Source organism: Chiloscyllium plagiosum, chromosome 23 (genome assembly GCF_004010195.1).
Source record: "Chiloscyllium plagiosum isolate BGI_BamShark_2017 chromosome 23, ASM401019v2, whole genome shotgun sequence".
NCBI classification, from domain to species: domain Eukaryota; kingdom Metazoa; phylum Chordata; class Chondrichthyes; order Orectolobiformes; family Hemiscylliidae; genus Chiloscyllium; species Chiloscyllium plagiosum.
The window spans coordinates 25276132-25298817 of record NC_057732.1 but is presented as its reverse complement, the minus strand read 5'-3'; positions in this window follow the sequence as shown (position 1 = coordinate 25298817).

Genomic DNA, 22686 nt, shown 5'->3' with positions numbered 1-22686 from the left:
TTTGCTGTGTCACCACTGTGCTTAGCCTGTCTATAAAAAGTACTGATCCTGCGAATGTTTTGACTTCTCCCCGCAGAGGCTGCACTTCATACTTCCTTTCCATTTGGCTGCTTAGTCATCCATTATGTTGGTGATGACTTTTCTGCTGTTGGATAGATACCACAGTGTTATGTTAACCTCAAGTAGAATGGCCTGAAGAATGTCTATGGTATTAATGAGCCACTTCATTTGGCTTTAGAATGTGCTGTTCTCAAAAAGAATCTGAAGTGAATCTTCTTTTGAGGAATAGGAAGTGCTGTTGGTTATACCACACTACACAAGTCCAGCCCAGAGTAGCATCCCTTTTTGTTGGCTTCTGTGAAATTAGACTCAAATTATCGTCAGTCTTATCAAAGTGCATACAAAAATCTACCAGCAATTCAAAACAATTAATAATACACATGTGATTTAATTCAGAAATCACTGCATAGAATTTCAATGGCGCTGTCATTGTTTTGTAAATGCAAAGCTAACAGCCAAATGTCTAAGATAACGGGTGGTAGTGTACTTATTGTCTGCCGGAGATTTTACACTAGTCTAATTGGTGAAGGCAACAAAAACATTGCTTCAGATAGGTGACTGCCAATTGACAAATGCAAATAGGTTGCCAATTCGAAGAGTCATTACGAAATCGGACTGCCCAGAATCTTGTCAGAGGCAGGTGTACAGATAGTTAGGTAAGTAAGAGAAGGAGGGGATGGGAACAGATTATGAAAGTTGACAAATCATTACCAGCCCCAGCATCCTAACTGCAGTTATCCAAATCAGTTCACTACAAGATGGATACTAATTCTATCCAGTCCTTCAGATACAAGCCTCGAAATGTAAACCCAGTGGTCCATCTTACTTGAGTGTACTTACAAATCTAAAAGCAATTAAAGCCTCACTACTCTTCACTTTGCCCCTGTATTAATAATAGCTAAATGTAACTGTCAATCAAAGGGCAACTAGAGAATTATGAGACAGGAGGCCCTGAGGGAGCCATGTCAATCAAATAGAATCTGCAGTTCTCCAAAAAACAGCTGTACCAAATAGTTACCAGAATGAGTATAAGGTATAACTGCCTTCCGTTTAAATGTTAACTCAATTCCATCAAAAATGCAAAAATAGAGCATAAGATGGGTTGGGACAATTAAAATTATGAGGAGATAATAGGTAAATAAATGGGTTTGTACATCTGTGTTGCTGTGCCTAGTTGGACCAGAATAATATAAGATTAGAATTACGGTACTGTTCTTTCAGTTGACTATGTTCTGCCTATCTATAGCAATTTGTGTGTCGTGAAAATGATTCTGTGAATTTATTAGCTGGAACACTAAACTTGAGTTTGTTTTGAAAGAAGAGACAAAGGTTGTATGCCTGTGAGTTGATCTCACAGCCAAAGATAGCTATAAATTTACATTGACGTAACTTCCACATGGTGCAATATCTATCTGCCTACAATATGGTACCAAAGACAATTACCCAGGGGATTGTGAATGAATAACATTCTTTATTATATTTGCATAGCTTCCACAAATCAATAGGATATTCAACTGGATGAAGCCAAACCATTAAATAGAACTGCTAAGACAATGGGACACTCACTGGGTGAAGAATTCCAAGACATAATTTAATAAACTTACAATTGGAACACTTTGACCAATACCTGATTTGGATGTCTGGGCAGTAACTGAGAATTAAGATTATGTGATAAGCTCATGTTTGTGTCTATAAAGATGAAGAGCTTATGCCCAAAGTATTGATTCTCCTGATCCTCAGATGCTGTCTACCTGCTGTTTCTTTCCAGCACCACATCTTGACTCTGACCTCAAGCATCCTCACTTTCTCCTAGTCTCTAAAGATCTGCTTTCCCTGTAGAACAATGTTGTCTGTGCTTTGGACACTTTGACCAGGTTATGGATTAAGAACACTTTACCTAAGTGTTCTTGTCAGTGAAGCAGAGAAAAGGGACGCAGAATTCAATTTGTGGTTCAACTCTATTTTGTTAACAGAACATTCCTTATTCAAAAACACCATATGAGCATTTCCCAAATTCCCACAATGTTTACTACCTATTTAGCTCAATCCATCTAAGAAAGGATATTACCCGCAATGGCCCACATATTTGAGCTGGGCCCTTGGAATCTTTTAGTTCTCCAATGTAGGACTGGCTCTCTTCCATGAACATGGGTTTCACAGGTCAGGATAGATCATCTCCTGGGTTTTCTTAGATTGCTGTATGATCTTCTGCCATGACATTTGCTGTGAATCTTCCCTGAGAGTCTTCACTTTATCTTCACTGAACTTTCACTAAGTCTTCACTAAGGGCTGGTGTCCAGGTATGTGAATTTTTATTTTCCCTTGCAACAGTCCTTCCAGAATTTTCTGTGGTCTTTAGCAAAGGGGTCATGAGCTGAGTTCAAATCATCCATTGGGGTCGAGCCAACACCCTTCTCTCTTGCCATGGTGAGTGGTGTCAATGTACTTACTCAGGCAGTCAAGGTGCCAGAAAGTGTGATCAACATTTCTCCAATACACAACCCTCGGGCTACTTGTAACTGACTCCCTTTGAACCCTTGTAACCTCATTGATCTTATTTTTCACTGCTGGCTACTCTTTAATTTAGTCTAGCCAATTCTCTGTCAGGTTGATTCCTCCAGCTGTGCATCAATTTAGAATTGTGATCCCGTGGTCATTTGACCATCACAAGGATAGCAGCTGGGATGCTGAAGGAACAAGAACCTGAGTAGGTTCCTTACTCTTCCTTCCTGCTTCCTCTTTCCTTGTCTCTGTACCCAACTTGAATGCTGACTATGATAACTCCTGGGGCCGCAGAACAGAACACTTTGGAAGAAATCAAACCCAGCATGACTGTCTCCTAAAAAAAAAATTAAATTGTCTGAAAGAGAAGCAGAAATTGCTGGAAAAACTCAGCAGGTCTGGCAACATCCATAGAGAGAAAGCAGAGTTGTTCCAGGTTCTATGACCCTTCTTCAGAACTGATAAATTGTCAGAACTGATAGAATAAATTTTCTGTATTTACCTCTAAACCATCACAAATTTGGAAGCATGTTAAATATTAAGTAAAAGCAACATATCCCACCAAAGTCAGGAGCTTTAAGTATCTGTACACATGTGAATATCAGAGCTTTTTAATGTAGACCAGGTTAAGTACAATAAAAGTTATGAAAAACTTACAAAAAAGCGTGAAACATCAAGTTGCAAAATTATATAAGGATGGTTGTTCAAAAGCTTAGCCAAAAAGATAGCTTTTAAGGACCATGTTAAAGGAGGAGAGATTGATATTGAGAAGGAAGGGTTCAGGGAGAGTATTTTAGATCCTGGGGTTTAGGCAGCAGTATTGCAGGTAGCCAATAAAATTACCTTTACTATATGATAACTTCGCAAGTTCCATTGTGCTTGCATCAGTAATGCTAAGAAGCCTGAAATCATAGCCAACAGCCACACAATGACAGCAGTTTAATAATTGTACTGAAACAAGCAGTGGCTGATGTTAGCATTGGATATTAAAACTTCTATTTCCTCATATTGATATCTCAGAATTTGGAAGGAAGACAAAACTTGCACTCTTAATTATCACCAGAGATGCAGCTATTTCTTTGAAATAGTAACAAGCATTAGTAAATGCTGTGAGTTGATAACAACAAAGCAAAGTGGGATGGAACATCTATTGAAAACATGCCTAATAAACACCAATAATAAAACTCTATTTAAATAACAACTCAAACTAATTAATAAGAAGTACAAAAATAGTTTGAAATCTTGTGGCAAAATATTCAATTGATAAGGATGAAGTCCTTGTTAAAATTATAAAGCACTCAAGATAAGCCTGAAGGTGTTTTTTAAAAAAAAAATTTCTGTGCTTAATATTCCTTTCATCCTTAATCTCATCTCTTTCTGAATGGTACTTTTTGAACTCTATCAGGTCTTTGATAGTTGTAAGCATAACCACTCAACATGACATATTCATGTCCAATTCTACACCTCAGAGCTGCAGACAGGAGTGAGGTTATGTTCAAGATCTGGTAACTAAATTGAGTGTGAGCCCGAAAGAAAATCAATCAAAAATTCAGCTGCTGAAATCTAGAGTCAGCCTTCGTAGATAGACCTTGTCCTCAGAGGAAGAGCATACCTCATTGTGCAGGCTAATTGAGGCACTCAGTTCAACCAAGATTACATTGGATCTCAGGCTTCCCAATAGACACATTGTAAGGGCTACAGAGGCTTAACAAATATATAAAAATAGCTTGCTGCCATGTCATCTTAGTTTGTTATAGTCTACAATTTACTATAAAATGATGATGAGGGAAGAAGCATAAAAATCGTGGGCTAAATCTTACACTTTTTCAGCTAAGTGCAAGTCATGCCGAATTTGGCTGAGTGATTCTTGAGGCCAAGTGAGTTTTCTCACTGTGTCTTATTAAATTTGTTCACCAACGCCATTGCAGTGAGAATCCCACTCTACTTCTGCCCCATCTTACCACATGGTGTTTACAGAGGCCCTCCATTAAACCAGCATTCCTTGGGTTATGTTCTGAAGACTACTGCTAACCACCAGCTGTGCTGCCTGGCTGTGTTAGGCATCAGGAAAGATGGCAGAGGAGAGGAAGCTGGCACTTTACACTTCTCAGAGAAGGGCCTGGTGAATGGAGTGGTGGAGAGTAGAGGAGTCCTCTTCCTGGGACATTGGCAGATGAGACTACACTATCCTTCCATGCTAGCCTTGCCACCACCTGATCAGTGCCATCTCTGGGGTGCAGGAGGACTGGGCATCAGTGCAGCAAAAAGGTCAAAGATCATCTTTTCTCTCCCAGGGTAAGTGTAATACTGTTCTCTTTGCGCCCTCACCTTTACCTGTGTCACATCATCCACCTTCCATCAATGTTTATGCTTTAAGGCCCAACCTTCTATACAGGCAATACCTTACCATACTCGCTATCGTTAACCCACTATCCTCCAAAGAAACTAAGCCCATATGACCTCTGCACTGCTTCTTCATTCCCTTGGAATACCGCCACACCATTTGTGTCTTGCTCATTCATCCCCTTTAGGTCATTAGAGGAGGAGATATCCCATTATAGGTGGAGTGACGTCAGACAAGTGGTGGGGTACCAGACTTCTCTGTCCTCACCCTCTCTGAGGGAAAGATTCTTGCCCTGGTAGGGAACGCTCCTGCAAGGGTGCAAAAACAATCATGTCCTGACACCTGAGTAAGACTTGTCATCTTAGTGTAACAGTCGCTTTAACCCTCTCCCACAGGGCAGGGTTCCTTGACCTCCTGGGACCATTGTGGGGACTTATCAGAGGAACCATTATCTGCACTAAGCCCCAGGCTGTGTGAGGTTACCCACCGAGTCTCCCACACCTACAGCTCTGCACATCGGTGAGGGAGGAACACCCCAGGCCATTCATAGTCAGAGGATTGTCAGAGAGCAGGCACTGCTGAGCACGCCGGCAGGAGATGGCCTGGAGGTCTCAGCCTTGAGGGACTCAGTGCAGATATACAGGAATAACATGACAGGCAGGCATTCAGGACATCCAGGCTCTCTTTACTGTGAGGCTGGAGTGATGCACCGCTGCATGGACTCACTGCCTGTCAGTGCTCAGACGTGCAACACTGCAGTCAAATTTACCACCATCTGCCTGCCTCCATGCGGAGTTCGGTGGGTGCCACAGAGGGACAGGCCTGGCACCCTCAGGGACTGATGGAGAGCCAACAACATCAGCACTCCATCATCCCAGGCATTGGTCCTTGGGACTGAAGGCAGGGAGGGGAGCCTTGACCCTAGTCCATGTTACACCCCCACAGACAAGAAGACAGATTGATGGCCAGCCAAAGAATCAGCCACAAACAGGCCCCCTGAGAGTCTCCACTCAGGGGAGGCTGGGTCCTTCACCTCCACCCACCTGCCCCTTCACCAACTGTTGGAAGTGCCAGGCAGGAGGGTCAACTTGCTTGGAGGGAAGACCCTTGTTATGTCTGGCTCATCCAGACCCAATACCCTAGAGGTCTGCCCAAATGTCCCCAGTGAAGCCTCCATCCCAGCTGGGATGCAGAGGAGCTCAGGGCATTGCAGCGGGAGGGAGAGGAGCAGAACAATGTACTAATGTCAAGTGTGGGTGACAGCTGGGAAAGCTGGACAGTTTGTTGAGCATTACATCAGATATAAATGGTCTGTTTTCCCTACTCTATTATTTAGATAACAGTTCCATATTTAAAGGTTCTTTCACAAGCCATAGTATGTAAATTCTTCTGACATTTGATAAACCTCCTGTGTTTCACTGTTCATGTGGTTGTATCTGTCTCTATTGTCAGTGTACACATTCTGTGGTGCTCTGTGGCATCGTTCCTCATTAACCAGGCATAATGTTCAGGTGACTGGCATGGTCAGCTAATACATCACATGGGAGTAGGGATAGCAATGTGTGTACATGGGAGCAGCTCGCTCCAAAATGTTCGCCCATCTCCATACCATTGCCTGTTGTAGGTCTGGCTGTTGTGACTGAAATATACATCTCGGATTTCCCAGCCTGTGACAGGGAGGTGTCATTGATTGATTTTTAAAAATTGGCTTCTGATTCTTTTATTCCCTTTTTAGTGCATTTCTTTTTTCTCTTTTCACTTTCTGTCTTCCTCTTTCTGCGGCTTTTTAATTTTCTTTTCTTCACCTTGGCTCAGCTCCTATTGTAGAAGGTTTACATGATCTGTCACTAAATCCACCGCCTGCCGTCACACTAATTTACACAAAAAGATCCCAAGATTCCTTGAGAAATGTTCTCTGTCTTTCTCCTCGCTTTCTCTTGCATGGAGTTCTGGTTGCTGCCAAATTCTCACTGAGCTTTGTTGGGCTGGAAGAAATCGGGGAGAATTGAAAATATCTTGGCAATATTTGAAGGACAACCAATTTCATGCTTATCACTTCAAAACACGTCGGAGAAATATAGAAGAGGAAGGCCATCTTTCCACGGTTTCAGTTTCCATTGTTTTTCTTGCAATCCCTGAATCTTCAGTCAAAAATCTGCAAGATGTAGCTATTAAACTAACAGGTTACTTCTGACATCTTTCACTTTTTTGTTTGCCATGCCATGCAATAAAATCTGTTATCAATTGAGAAAGCAAAACAAGGTATTATTTTTATTTGTAAAAGTAGAACATTCTTCTGACTGTGCTGTATATCTTCTCACAATATCTTTAACAGACGTAACAAACCATTCGGCACCTGTTAAAAGATGTATGATTTTTGAACAGCAAAAAAGTGACTAGAACATAACTTTTGGGCGGCACGGTGGCACAGTGGTTAGCACTGCTGCCTCACAGCTCCAGAGACCCGCGTTCAATTCCCGCCTCTGGCGACTGACTGTCTGGAGTTTGCACATTCTCCCCGTGTCTGCGTGGGTTTCCTCCGGGTGCTCTGGTTACCTCCCACAGTCCAAAAATGTGCAGGTCAGGTGAATTGGCCATGCTAAATTGCCCGTAGTGTTAGGTGCAGGGGTAAATGTAGGGGAATGGGTCTGGGTGGGTTGCGCTTCGGCGGGTCGGTGTGGACTTGTTGGGCTGAAGGGCCTGTTTCCACACTGTAAGTAATCTAAAAAAAAACTTGGTGTTGATTTGAAATTTGTTTCTTCAAACTTAAACTAATTTGTTAAAAGTTGCACCACAAAAGGGAAGAACAATTCCAGGAGGGATCAGTCTGAATGATTTGCAGAATGCAATCTAAAGGGTGGGAAAGAGAGAGAGAGAATAATAAATTCTTCAAAATTTGAAACTTGCCGCCAAATTACTGTAAATGTCTTTCTTCCAGTTTAAATGGGGTTGGTTCTTAACTTTTTTAACAACTATCAAGATGTGAGTCAGGAATGTCACTATGCCAATGTGACTGTGTACCTCAACTCATAGCAGCCATCATAATTTAACAGCTGCTGGTCTAGTTTCCCAGGGGTCGGGAAACCTGGCAGCTGGAATGAGGTAAGGACAGCCAGAAACAGTAAAGTATGTACTTGCCCAACCCTTTTGTGGGCTACTGAGAGTAGAGCTGCTTCTCCTTAATATCACAGCCCACATCTTCTCACACTGATCTCCCATGTGAATGTATCAGCATTTGTATGACTCTACTGCAATGATCTCCAACACAACACATGCACCAAACCCAACCCACAATATTCCCTTCCCATGATGCCCATTTCCCACCCCACCTTTCTTGAACTCTCTTCCTGTTATTTTACGTTACAGCAACTATAGGCCTTGCTGCCTACTGACCTCTCAATCTGGTCCACGAGTGAACAGGAAATGGAGAAAAAAAAGTTAAATGAGATCTTCAGAACCTCATGTTATTGGATTGGCCAGATGTTACAAACTCCCTTACCCACCTCTCCCTAATTATCCAAGTGTAAGGCAGGATGTTCCCAATCCCTGAGCAGCACGGAAAACAGGAAGAAATTTGGGGAAACAAGGCAAGAATAAAAATAAGATTCTCAAAGTTAAGAAATAAAGTCTGATTTCCCCCTCTTTAAAAGGTGAATCTCACTAGTAAACAATGTTCACTGTATTTCCATGTATCTGCATCTCATTATTAGCTAACAACACCTCATTGCTATGCTGTTCACAATTCTCCCATGTGCTGTTGCAAAGTTAAATGGTACCAGTTGGGAACTTACCTCAGATTCAGCTCACCACTTGCTTCTCTGGACCTCCAAGGTAACCTCTATTGTCTCACATCTCATTGTACCCTCCACGGGCAATGAATGCCTTCACCCTTTGTCTACAGAAGTCAATGTCAGCAAAACACAAGCCTCAGCACACTATGATGGCCGACCTCAATTAACTCACAATACACCAGCATTTTACCATTGCCATTTCGAGCTCACTGGTATGCGTTTGCTGGGTTTCTCTGCCTGACTTGCCTTTTAACATGAACAGAAAGGCAAGCTGCTTGTCATGGTTGTGGCCACTGAGCAGTCAAGACGGCTGACATGTTGCTGTATGCCACTGTGCCATGTCAATGTCACTCTGCAGCATGTGCTGACAGCAAATGCAATGATGTGCTCAACTAAATTGCCATGTCTGAAAGTCAAAGGGAGTCAGTCCTTAGTGCACTGAAAGAGGGCAATTAGTCAGGGAGTGCTGTCACGGTCAGTTAGGGATATCATCCATCGTTAATCAAATGGATTGGTCAAGTCAGTCAGACATCTGGTGAGACCAAGGTATGGACGTTGATGTCCACACAATATAGGAATTGGGCTGTGGCCAGTCCTGCTGGTCAAGAGAAACCAGTCTGTGAATCACAGGTAATTCAGTTAGGGAGCTGTGGAGTCATCAGCCCAGGATCTAGGCAGTGCTTCATTAGAGTCAGCCTCACAACTCAGTCCAGGGGAATGAGTCGCAATCAGTTCCTGAAGCTTGGATGGTCATCATTAAGGGGAGCTATCAGATGGCAGTCCATACAGTGTAATACAAATTGGGAAACTCAAGTTTTGGATGAGCTGCATTATGCTGTGATGTAGGAAGGATAATAACAGTGATGAAGTTGGAAGTGGCAACTCCAAGTATAAGGATGGGCTCTGATACAACATTGGAGAGGTACTATGAGAAGGGAGCTTTCACAGTCCACCAGTCTAGTTTCAATGGGCAGATGATCAACATCAATGGTGGAGATGGCTATGTGGTAGGTAGGCTAGAGCTGAGGGAGAAAGTTTGCAATATTATTCATTAAATGAAAAAGTAGAATGGGCAAGTGTGGAGCCTTCAAGTTAAAGGGATTGACAAGGACAGCAATACAAAATGGTGCACGAAGGGTTTGGGTGGGTCTGGGGGAGTCTTGACTATCAGGTGAAGCCTGTAACTCAGTCATAGATAAATTCAAAAGTAACATGATAGTTAATCAGACATGTGATGATTGAAAGTGCATATCTATTTACAGATGTGAAAGCCTAATTAAAATGTAATGCATGACAAAAGTGGATAGCCATTTGTGGGTGTGCAATAGTAGAAAAGATGGTGAGATGTCCCAACTGAACATTAACCTTCTTCTTTCACAGCGAGGCATTACCCTTTGGTATATGGACCTGACCTGAACTATTGTCTGGGTGCAGACTGTCTGTGTCTGTCACTCTGGCCTCTTCTGACAGTCCATAGAAATGAAAATGTCTATCCTGACCATCACCCTGTCCACTATCCTCTCCAGGTCCTTCTTGCTGAATCAGGCCTGCAAATATCCTTTCTTTGACATCTCAGCTGCAAAACTGGTGGAGTAGTAGATGATGAGGTGCACTTCCTTGTTTGCAGTCTTTGAAGTGCTGTGCAGCCTGGGGTTTAGATACAGAGTCAATGTCACTAGGTCCCATCAGCAGTGAATATTTCCACCTCTGCTGCCACTTGATAGAATGGAAAGGGTACCATAGAGCCCAAATGTGTCATTAATGAGGTGATCAGTGGAAGATTGCATGAGAAAAATTATTATGGGCCATGATGGGAAACCCTCCATACAACTTGCTGAAAATAACATTTAGTTAAAAATGGAAAAAAAATCAGCTCAACATTTTTGATTGTGCAAATACCCAAATTTTCTGAACTTCACAGTCTTCTATCTCTGATACATTGCAAATTTCCTGATCTCCTATAATGTTACATCTCCTTTAATGTTACAATCTTTCTTCAATGACATAACTCAAAAATTGTTGCTCGATCCAACTTGCCTGCATCATACCTTGTTGCAATAACCGTGTTTGGGAAACAGATCCTTAGCACAAGTAATGCTGCAGAGACAGTTTATATTCAGCAGTGTTTACATTCCAAAGAAAGCCAAAATAGAATATGCATTTATATGGTATCTTGCATGACTTTTAAAAATCAGTCAGTCAATTATGTCCATTTGGAATGTAATGTAGAGAAGTTGAAGACAGAAACCTCTCACAAAGAGCAATGTGATAATGACCAGAGAGTTTGTTTGATTGATGTTGATTGAGGGATGAATATTTGCCAGAACGCCAGGCGTAACTCCATTGCTCATCCTCTAAGAGTGCCTTATGTTATCTTTTACACTTACTCAGAAGAGTAGGTAGCTTTAGTTGAACATTTTATCTGAAAGATATCACCTCTCTCAGCACAGATCGCCTTAAGAGTTCACCCCACGCTGGAAATTAAACTGAGTATTTTTTGTGCTTTCTGGTTTTGTTCCATCGTATTAATTATTTCCTATGTTTAATGGTGAGTAAAGGAACTTGTCGTAAGATGGCCAAATCCCCATTCTTTTGAAAATGTCAGTAAATATCATTAGTATTTCTGATAGGGGTATTACAGGGAAGCCTGACTTATGTCCTTGCCTGACCTCTACAAAACAAACATTTTCAGCAGCATTTAAACTGGAATGCAATCAAGAGCAGGATATTTGACCCATTTTCTCCCCCCTAACTATCAGGCCTGTTGAGGTCAGCTAACACATCAAAGTTAAGAGATCGAACAAAGTCTGTACGTCTTTACAATTTTCAGAAATTAATTCCATAAGCCATTAGGAAAACCTTTCATTTAAATACATTTTGATCAAGGTAGTAACAAATCACAATCATGAAGAACTCCAGTTGATTTTTTTTAAAAAAGCAAGAAATTCTGGAAATGTTCAACAGGTGAGGGAGCATTCCCATAGAGAGATTCAGAGTTAACTAATCAGGTCAATGACCATTCATCAGAGTTTGAGTTCTGATGACAGATTATCAACTGAAAGATGAATTTTTGTTTCTCTTTCCACTAATGCTTCCAGATTTGTGAAGCATTTCCATTACTTTCTGTTTTGATTTCAGATTTCCAACATCTGGAGCAAAGTTGCCAAAGCCTTTCCAGACCAAAGGCTGCTCTGTTATTAGACAGAGGCAACTGCTGGTGGTTTAAGCTGAGGGTCACCACGCTTCAGCCAAGGGGAGAGGTTCAGAAGGAGAGTCCTTCATAGTAAATGAGCCAGTACAGCAATTGAGCCCACACTGCTGCCTGGCAACTTCATTTTTAAAATGGAAACAGAAAATGTAGTAAATCCATCACTGGGTAATGAAAATTTGAGAAAGGTAACGTTGTGATGAAGAAACAGATTCAAAATGTTAATCCACCTTTTCTCTTAATGGATATTAACAGAATCAATGTGTACTTCCAGTAAGTCTATTCCTATTTTAAATTGTTTGTTTATGCACATTTTTCTTTCTTTTTGATTTTGGGGTTAAATTGGAATCATTGTATTTTTACCACACGCAATGATATTTCATGCAAGTAACATGTGGATGTACATGATTGTGAATTGTGTCAATAAATCCCTTGTTTATATGATCAAAGAAAATTTTTATGTAACTTTATAATTTATGGTTTAATTAAATAATTTTCTAAAGAAACAGTGCTGCATTTTTAGACTGTAGCATCATCTTAATGGAACTGTTCTGCCCTTACCTCTGACTTACCATTAACACTTTGTAAATTCGTACAATTTGTTGAACAATAAGGACTGAAAACAATGTTTTTATGTTTTTTTTTCTGAAGAGAAACATTGCAAAACAATGGCCAAGGAGTGAGGTTCAAAAGAATTATTTTTGTTTATGCCTTTTAAATGGCAGGGTGTATATTCATTTTCAATACTTACTGTTCCAGCTAGCATCTAGGTTATTACATAATAACAACAGTGAACATAATTTGTAACAGCAACATTTATTAACCAACTTAACCATGGAACATTGTTTCAAAGGCATTTCACAGAGTTATATCCCAAAAAAGAGATGCTGACTCAAAATATTTATTGTAGTCATGGTTCTTGGATTTGTAACTGCCTTTAGGACAAAGTTAAAAATCACACAGCTCCAGGTTATAGTCCAACTGGTTTATTTGGAAGCACTAGCTTCTGAGGCGCTGCCTCTTCATCAGGTGGTTGTGGAACATGACTATACGACACAATATGTCATGTGTTGTATGGTCCTGTTCCACAACCACCTGATGAAGAGGCAGCGCCTTGAAAGCTAGAGCTTCTAAATAAACCTATTGGGCTATAACCTGGTGTGATTCCTAACTTTGTACACCACAGTCCAACACCAGCACATCCAAATTTTGCCAGAGCGGTAAGGAGAGGAGGAGAAGTGAAGCGAGGGCTGCCGGGAAGGGTGAGTTTTCCCGCATTAAAAGGGACTTACCTCGGGAGTCGGGCCTCCATTTGCTGAGAGGTGCGAGGGAGGAGCGAAGGACTTCTGGGAAGTCATATATTTGTGTGGCTGCGTTACCCGAAACACTACTCGGGTAGTGTCTCCCACCCATCCTCCTCCTCTAATCAAAAGAAAAAGGACCTGTGCGCCAGATTGGTAAGGTAACGAGATTTTTTTATTCCTTACTTTTTCAACAATCTCTTTAGGAATTTAGACTAGTGGGAATGGCGGTTAGGGCAGTTGAATGTTCCTCCTGCAGAATGTGGGAGGTAAGGGTCACCACCAGAGTCCCTGCTGACTACATCTGCAGGAAGTACACCCAACTCCAGCTCCTCGGAAACCGCGCTAGGGAACTGGAGCTGGAGCTGGATGAACTTCGGATCATTCGGGAGGCAGAGGGGGTTATTGAGAGGAGTTACAGGAAGGTAGTCACTCCTAAGGTACAAGGAAAAGGCAAATGGGTTGCCATCAGGGGACAGAAAGGGAACCGGCAGGCAGTGCAGGGATCCCCTGTGGCCATTCCCCTCAACAATGGGAATGCAGTGGGACACAGGGCTCTGGCACAGAGTCTGTCCCTGCTGCTCAGAAGGGAAAGGGGAAGAGGAGCAGAGCAGTAGTCATTGGGGACTCCATAGTTAGGGGGACAGATTGTGGGGACGAGAGAGACTCACAGTTAGTCTCTTGCCTCCCAGGTGCCATGGTTCGTGATGTCTCTGATCATGTTTTTGGGATCCTTAAGGGGGGAGGGGGAGGGGGAACAGCCCCAAGTCATGGTCCACATAGGCACCAACGACATAGGTAAGAAGAGAGATGGGGATTTAAGGCAGAAATTCAGGGAGCTAGGATGGAAGCTTAGAGCTAGGACGAACAGAGTTATTGTCTCTGGTTTGTTGCCCGTGCCACGTGCTAGTGAGGCAAGGAATAGGGAGAGAGAGAAGTTGAACACGTGGCTACAGGGATGGTACAGGTGGGAAGGTTTTGGATTCTTGGATAAATGGGGCTCTTTCTGGGGTAGGTGGGACCTCTACAAGCAGAATGGTCTTCATCTGAACCAGAGGGGTACCAATATCCTGGGGGGGGGAAATTCGCTAAGGCTATTGGGGTGAGTTTAAACTAATCCAGCAGGGGGATGGGAACCAAAATTGTAGTTCAAGTATAGAAAAGGTTGAGAGTAGGGAGGTCCAAAATCAAGTTTCGGGGACGCATGATGGCACCGGCAAGCAAGAAGTTGGTTAGAAGTGTGTCTACTTCAATGCCAGGAGCATCTGGAATAAGGTGGGTGAACCTGCAGCATGGGTTGGTACCTGCGACTTCGATGTTGTGGTCTTTTCGGCGACATGGTTAGAGCAGGGACAGGAATGGTTGTTGCAGGTTCCAGGATTTAGATGTTTCAGTAAGAACAGAGAAGATGGTAAAAGAGGGAGAGGTGTGGCATTGTTGGTCAAGGACAGTATTACAGTTGCAGAAAGGATGTTTGGGGACTTGTCAACTGAGGTAGTATGGGCTGAGGTTAGAAACAGGAAAGGAGAGTCATCCTGTTGGGAGTTTTCTATAGGCCTCCGAATAGGTCCAGAGATGTAGAGGAAAGGATAGCAAAGATGATTCTCGATAGGAGTGAGAGAGACATGGTAGTTTTCATGGGGGACTTCAACTTTCCAAATATTGACTGGGAACACTATAATATGAGTACTATAGATGGGTCAGTTTTTGTCCAGTGTGTGCAGGAGGGCTTCCTGACACAATATGTAGACAGGCCAACAAGGGGCAAAGCTACATTAGATTTAGTACTGGGTAATGAGCCCGGCCAGCTGTTAGACTTGGAAGTAGGTGAGCACTTTGGTGATAGCGATCACAATTCTGTTATGTTTACTTTAGTGATAGAAAGGGATAGGTGTATACCACTGGGCAAGAGTTACAGCTGGGAGAAAGGCAATTACGATGCGATTAGGCAAGATTTAGGAAGCATAGGATGGAGAAGAAAACTGAAGGGGATAGGCACATTAGAAATGTGGAGCTTATTCAAGGAAAGCTACTGTGTGTCCTAGATAAGTATGTACCTTTCAGGCAGGGAGGAAGCTGAAGAGTGTGGGAGCCGTAGTTTACAAAGGAAGTGGAATCTCTGGTCAAGAGGAAGAAGAAGGCTTATGTTAGGATGAGATGTGAAGGCTCAGTTAGGGTGCTTGAGTGTTATGAGGTAGCCAGGAAAGACCTAAAGAGAAAGCTCAGAAGAGCCAGGAGGAGACATGAGAAGTTGTTGGCGGATAGGATCTGGGTAAACTCTAAGGCTTTCTATAGGTATTTAAGGAATAAAAGAATGACTCTACAGGAATAGTGCCAGAAGACTGGAGGATAGCAAATGTGGTTCCCCGGTTCAAGAAGGGGAGTAGAGACAATCCTGGTATTTATAGACCAGTGAGTCTCACTTCAGTTGTTAGTAAAGTGTTGGAAAAGGTTATAAGTGATAGGATTTATAATCATTTAGAAAAGAATAATTTGATTATGGATCGTCAGCACGGTTTTGTGAAGGGTAGGTCGTGCCTCACAAACCTTATTGAGTTCTTTGAGAAGGTGACCAAACAGGTAGATGTGGTGTATATGGATTTCAGCAAGGCATTCAATAGGTTCCCCACAGTAGGTTATTGTACAAAATGCAGAGGAATGGGATTGTGGGAGATATAGCAGTTTGGATCAGTAATTGGCTTGCTGAAAGAAGACAGAGGCTGGTTGTTGATGGGAAATGTTCATCCTGGAGTCCAGTTACCAGTGGTGTATCGCAAGGGTCGGTGTTGGGTCCACTGCTGTTCATCATTTTTATAAACGACCTGAAAGAGGGTGTAGAAGGGTGGGTTAGTAAATTTGCAGACGACACTAAGGTCGATGGAGTTGTGGATAGTGACGATGGATGTTGTAGGTTACAGAGAGATGTAGATAAGCTGCAGAGCTGGGGTGAGAGGTGGCAAATGGAGTTTAATGCGGACAAGTGTGAGGTGATTCATTTTGGTCGGAGTAACTGGAATGCAAAGTACTGGGCTAATGGTAAGATTCCTGGTAGTGTACTTGGAGTATTGTGTGCAGTTCTGGTCACCGCATTATAAGAAGAATGTGGAAGCTTTGGAAAGGGTGCAGAGGAGATTTACTAGGATGTCGCCTGGTGTGGAGGGAAGGTCTTACAAGGAAAGGCTGAGGGACTTAAGCCTGTTTTTGTTAGAGAGAAGAAGGTTGAGAGGTGACTTAATAGAGACATATAAGATAGTCAGAGGGTTAGATAGGGTGGACAGGGAGAGCCTTTTCCAGGGCGAGCACGAGGGGGCATAGCTTTAAATTGAGGGGTGATAGATGTAGGACAGATGTCAGAGGTAGTTTCTTTACTCAGAGTGGTAATGGTATGGAATACTTTGCCAGCAACTATAGTAGATTCGCCAACTTTAGTACATTTAAGTCATCGTTGGACAAGCATATGGACGTACATGGAACATGTAGGTTAGATGGGCTTCAGATTGGTATGACAGGTCGGCGCAACATCGAGGGTCGAAGGGCCTGTACTGCACTGTAATGTTCTATGTTCTATATTCTAAATCCTGACTGCCTTTAAGACAATTCATCCTTAAGGACTCCCTGTGTTGTATATCTATAATATTGCATCTTTGACTAACTGTTGGACTGTTTTACAAGTTGTAAAGACATCAATTCATTCCTGTAATGTCTGCTTCATAATCTGGAATTTGTTTTACTCTTTTAAATAAACTAACCTATGGTGATAATCAATTCATCATTCAGCAACTGATTACTCAATCATTTTTATTAAGGTAGTAGTGACAAAAAGCTTGGTAAAAGGTATGGATTTGAGAAAGTCTTAAAATTAAGAGAGAGAAAGGAGAGGAATTTAGGGAAGGACTTCTCAAGCAGATACTGCTATCAATGGTGAAGGATAGGCAGTATGCAAAAAGATAGAGAAGCACAGATTGGAATAGGATATGGGCACCAGCATGTTAAATGAGCTGAAGTTGAATTGCTGGAGGATGGAAGGCTTGTCAGAGGAACATTTAAACAGTTGAGGTGGCAGTATCACAGTTGAATGTTTCTAAAATATAAAGGAATGAGGTAAAGAAAAAGGTAGAGATATAAGGGAGGTGGAAGTAAAACATTTTTGTAATAGAAATGGGATCAAAAAGATTCGAAGATTGTCAAAAGTCGGGAGCGTGAAGAGAATGTGTTAAGTCTTCACAATTGTTCATCCAAGACTGGCTACACCCAAGCAATCTGATAACACAAAGGCATTGGAGGATTGGAGTGGTGGGATTGAGAGATAGAGCTGGTGGCATCAGTGTACATGTGGAAACTGACTCCAAACCTACAAGTTGATTAAGAACTGAAGAGTTTAAAGTTTTGTAGTTGGATATAGATAAGTTGTTTTTTTGAACGTCATTATGGCAACAATTGTGATGATAGGAAAAATAAAATATGTAATCATTATATTGATATAGTTGTGGATAAGCATTCAAATCAAATATCATATACATTGTAAAATGCACGTCTCGGAACATTAGGAACTCATCGCTTCCAACCTCAACATGATTATTCTCCCCTTGTCTAGCCCCTTCCCACTTTCATCCGTGATTCTTGTGAGACTTTATACATCAGTTTGAGAATTTTAAGTTCACGGGCTACTTTACCATGGATGTGCGATCACTTTACACATCCATCCCCCATCACGACAGTCTCAGGGTCTCCGCTTCTTCCTGCAAAAATGATCTGAACCATCCCCAACCGCCACTATCCATCTCCACTGAAAACAGAAAATGCTGGAAATTACAGCAAGCTTGCTCTCTCTCCATGGGTGCTGCCTGTGATTTCCAGCAATTTTTAGTTTTCAGTACAGATTCCAGTATCTGCAGCAATTTGCTCCTACCATCCTTCCCATCGGCCCTCGATGTTGCGCCGACCTGTGGAACCAATCTGAAGCCCATCTATCCTACATGATTCCATTTTCATTCATATGCTCTGAAAGCTAGCGAGTCTACTACTGTTGCAGGCAGTGCATTCCACACCCCTACTACTCTTTGAGTAAAGAAACTACCTCTGACATCTGACCTTTATCTGTCAGATAAAGCCATGTCCCCTTTCGCTAGCCATCAGCGTCTGGGGAAAAAGGCTCTCATCATCCCCCCATCTCACCCTCTAATTATCTTGTATGTCTCAATTAAGTCATCTCTCAACCTTGCCTTATAAGACCTTTCCTCCACACCAGGCAACATCCTAGTAAACCTCCTCTGAATCCTTTCCAAAGTTTCCACATTCTTCCTACAATGCAGTGACCAGAATTGTACATAATGCCAAAAGACAATAAGATTGAATCATGTACGTTGCTGAGTGGACTTGATAGGGTCGATGCTGAAAGCATGTTTTCTTTTGTCAGAAAGTGAGAACAAGAGAACACCATTTAAAGATAAGTGGTTTCCCAGTGAACATGGAGATGAAGAAAAAATTGATTTCTCAGAGGATCTTGAGTCTGTGAAGTGATCCTTTCCAGAGGGCAGCAGGGGCAGGCTCATTGAACATATTAAAGTCAGTGTTAGATAGATTCTTAACTAGCAATTGAGGCAAAGGCTATAGTGGGCAGACAGAAAAGCAGAATTGAGGCTCTAATCAATTCAACCATAATCTGCCATGGTTGTGGGTATGTTCGCTAAACTGGGAAGTTGATTTGCAGACGTTTTGCCCCCTGTCTAGGTGACATCTTCAGTGCCTTGGAGCCTCCTGTGAAATGCTGCTGTACTGTGTCTTCTGGAATTTATTTGGTTCCATTTCTGCTGCTTCCAGTTGCTGGTTCTGGTTGTTCGTTATAGTGGCCGGTACACTGGGTCCAGGTCAATGTACTTGTTGATGGAGTCTATGGATGAGTGCCATGCCTCTAGAAATTCTCCGGCTGTCCTCTGTTTAGTTTGTCCCATGATTGTTGTGTTGTACCAGTTGAATTTGAGGTTCTCGTTATCTTTGTGTATGGCTACTGGGGACAGTTGATCGTGGCATTTAGTGGCGAGTTGATGTTCATGGATGCAGATTGCTAGTTGTCTGCCTGTTTGTCCTATATAGTGTTACGTGCAGTCTTTGCATGGAATCTTGTAAATTACGCTAGTCTTACACATCATGGATATAGGGTTTTTTGTCCTGGTGAGCTGTTGTCTGAGCATGGCTATCGATTTATGGGCTGTCATGATTCCCAGTGGTCAGAGAAGTCTGGTTGTCAGTTCTGAGACTTTTTTACATAAGGTAGAGTGGCTACTCTGTTGGGTTGTGGCATTTCACATTCAACAACCAAATATATGAACAGGTCAATGGAATGTCTATGGGCTCACCCATCCCCTGGGCTCAGAACAGAAGCAGTGATGCAAAGACTGGAACAAACAGCCCAACCACAAATCCAGACCAAGCTCTGGATCAGAAACATGGATGACACATAATTATTTGTAATTATTAAGAAAACAGAAATCTAGAACACACACCAGATTATCAACATCATGCTCACATGAATCAGATTTACAGGAGAGGAGGAAACCAACAATCAGCTCCCATTCCTGGATGTGATGGTACAAAGAACACAGAACAGTGAATGCACCACAAATGTGTACATGAAAGCCACACACACACTGATCAAGTCCTGAACTTCAACATCAGCCACCCGAACACACACACAAGAGAAGTTGCATTAGGACCCTGTTCAAAAGGGCTGCAACACACTGCTGCACTCCCGACCTATGAAGGGAAGAAGAAGACCTCTACAGAGTCTTCGCCAAGAACAGATATCCCCGCAATTTCATCCGTAGATGTCTAACAGACAAACAACGTGACAAGGACATGCAATGACCTAACTCACTATCCACGCTACCTTACATAAAAAATGTCTCAGAACTGACAGCCAGACTTCTCCAACCACTGGGATTCATGACAGCCCATAAACCGACAGCCACACTCAGACAGCAACTCACCAGAACAAAAGACCCTATACCCATCGTGTGCAAGACCAGCGGTATTTACATGATTCCGTGCAAAGACCACACAAAACACTATACAGGACAAACAGGCAGACAACTAACAATCCACATCCATGACACCAATTGGCCACTAAATGCTATGGCCAGATGTCCCTAGTAGCCGTACACACAGATGACAGGGACCACAAATTTGACTGGGACAACACAACAATCATAGGACAAACTAAACAGAGGACAGCCAGAGAAATCCTAGAAGATATGGCACTCATTCACACACTCTATCAACAAGCACATTGACCCGGACCCAGTGTACCGGCCATTACAACGAACTACTGGAACTGGGAACCAGAAACAGCAGGAACGGAGCCAAATAAATTCCAGAAGACACAGTACAACAATGCTTCACAGGAGGCTCCGAAGCACTGAAGATGTCACCTAGATAGCGGACAATACGTCTGCAAATCAACTTCCCAGTTCAGCAAACATATCCACAATCATGGCAATCAGAACCCGAGCTACAAATCTTTATGCAAACTTCAAGAATCTTTTCAAATGGAAGAGCTGGTGCAATGAACTGAATGGCTGATTCCTCTTCATAATCTGTATGTTTATATGATTGAAGTGTTCTCTAGCAAAGCCCATACTGTACTTCAGCAACATATATTCAGTTGTTTGAATGCGTTAATGTAGATTTGATATGCAATGCCCAGGTTCAAGTTCAATATTCATTTCTGAAGAATTTTGAGCATACTCACATGCTCTGTGGGTAAGTCCAATATTCAGCCATTGTGTAGTCAGTTGCATGTCTTATGTTATTATAAAAAACACAGAAGAGGTCAGCTAAGGTACATTATGGTGTTTGAGAAGATGTAGCTATGTGAAATTTACCATTTGCTTTCCTCAAGCATCTTCTTATCCTGGTAGACATCACTTTGAATGTAAGTTTTTAATACTTTAATATACTTTTGTTGCACCACCCCAGCACTGTCCAAGTTGAGGAGAGAAGGATCAGGGAGATTGTGCATGAAACACCGTGTATTTTTAGGGTTTCAGCTTCATGTGATCTGCTGTTGCCCATTTATTCAATGAGGGATTAGACCTGCTGGCACATGAGGTGCATCACTTTGATTATGAAACTCTGAAAGGGTCAAATCACGAATATATCCCCATTCCAAGATGGGTGTAGGATGAGGAAGAACTGCTGGTGATATTCTGCTTACCATTAAATAGGTAAGAGTGGATCCAAACAATAAGATACATTGTGTAGATAAGATCATTTTGGAGAATGTGTAACAATAGTTAGGAGAGAAACAGGAGAAACATGGATTTAGGGCTAGGGTAGGAGATGGTTTGGCTTAGTGAGGAAAGGAATTGGAACACTGATCAGAGGCGAATAGTCTCAATAGTTAGAAATTAAATTCAGTAAAGCAATAAATTCTAAAACAAACCAAAGCAAAAAATAACGTCCCATTTCCAATGATTCAGTTGACAAGTGTTTTTCATCATTTTCAGTTTTTTTTTAAATCCATGTTCAGAGCTCTTGCGATGATATTCAGGAGTAATCTTGGATTTAAAGCGCAGTTTCCACACTTGGCCCAAAATGGAATTGTATTTAATATGCTGTCTCACTTAAGGGTTACAATTAAATTATTCCTATTATTATGGGGTAAAAGTAGGAAAATCCAAGTAATTGTAGCTGCTTATTAATTATTAGGGGAGCTTAAAGGTTAAGTGCACTAGCTTATAACCTACTGTCCCAAGTCTGAAGAAATGCCTTTCCTTTTTTTTTAGAAGATTGGCTGCAAAGTGTAAAATTATGTCCAGTGTGAATTCCCTACTGCATTGGTTCTGGGAATGTTGAGGTCTGGAGCATAATCATCAATTTTAACTGCTAATCTGCTCAGTCTCTTTTAGGCCACTGTTCAAGTACTCCCTGGGGAAATCCAGGTAATTAAAATTTCTTGAAATCGCAAGTGATTGTAGCTGAGTTCAATTTGAGATCAGTAAATTGCTTACAATGTCAGTAATTGACTCACTTTGACATGTGATAGAAGCACACATCACTTTTCATTTTTTCGTTTTCATTTTTCTTCGACTGCCTTTGTGTAATTTTCTTGTTATAAATTCTGATATCCAATTCTATGTGGATCTACCTATGTCAATTTAACGTACAAATTGTGCTAGGAGGGATTGTTGTGGGGTATAATTGCTCTGGGTGTTAAAGTGAAAGCGTAGGCTTCCAAATTAATTGCTACCTTTTTTTTCAAAAAGGTGATAAACATGCCTCTTGAAGCTTTCAGTGTAGTGATTATAATGAGGCTAGCCAGGTGGATCTCATAGAATATGAATTCCCTGATCAGGGCTTTTATTCTGATCAGATGAGGGCTTTTATTCTGATCAGATGAGGGAGCCCTGGCTGACAGATATAAACAGGAGTGTCAGAGGTTCTATTCACTCTAAGAGCTGTCTCTGAGGGAGTTGGATCAGT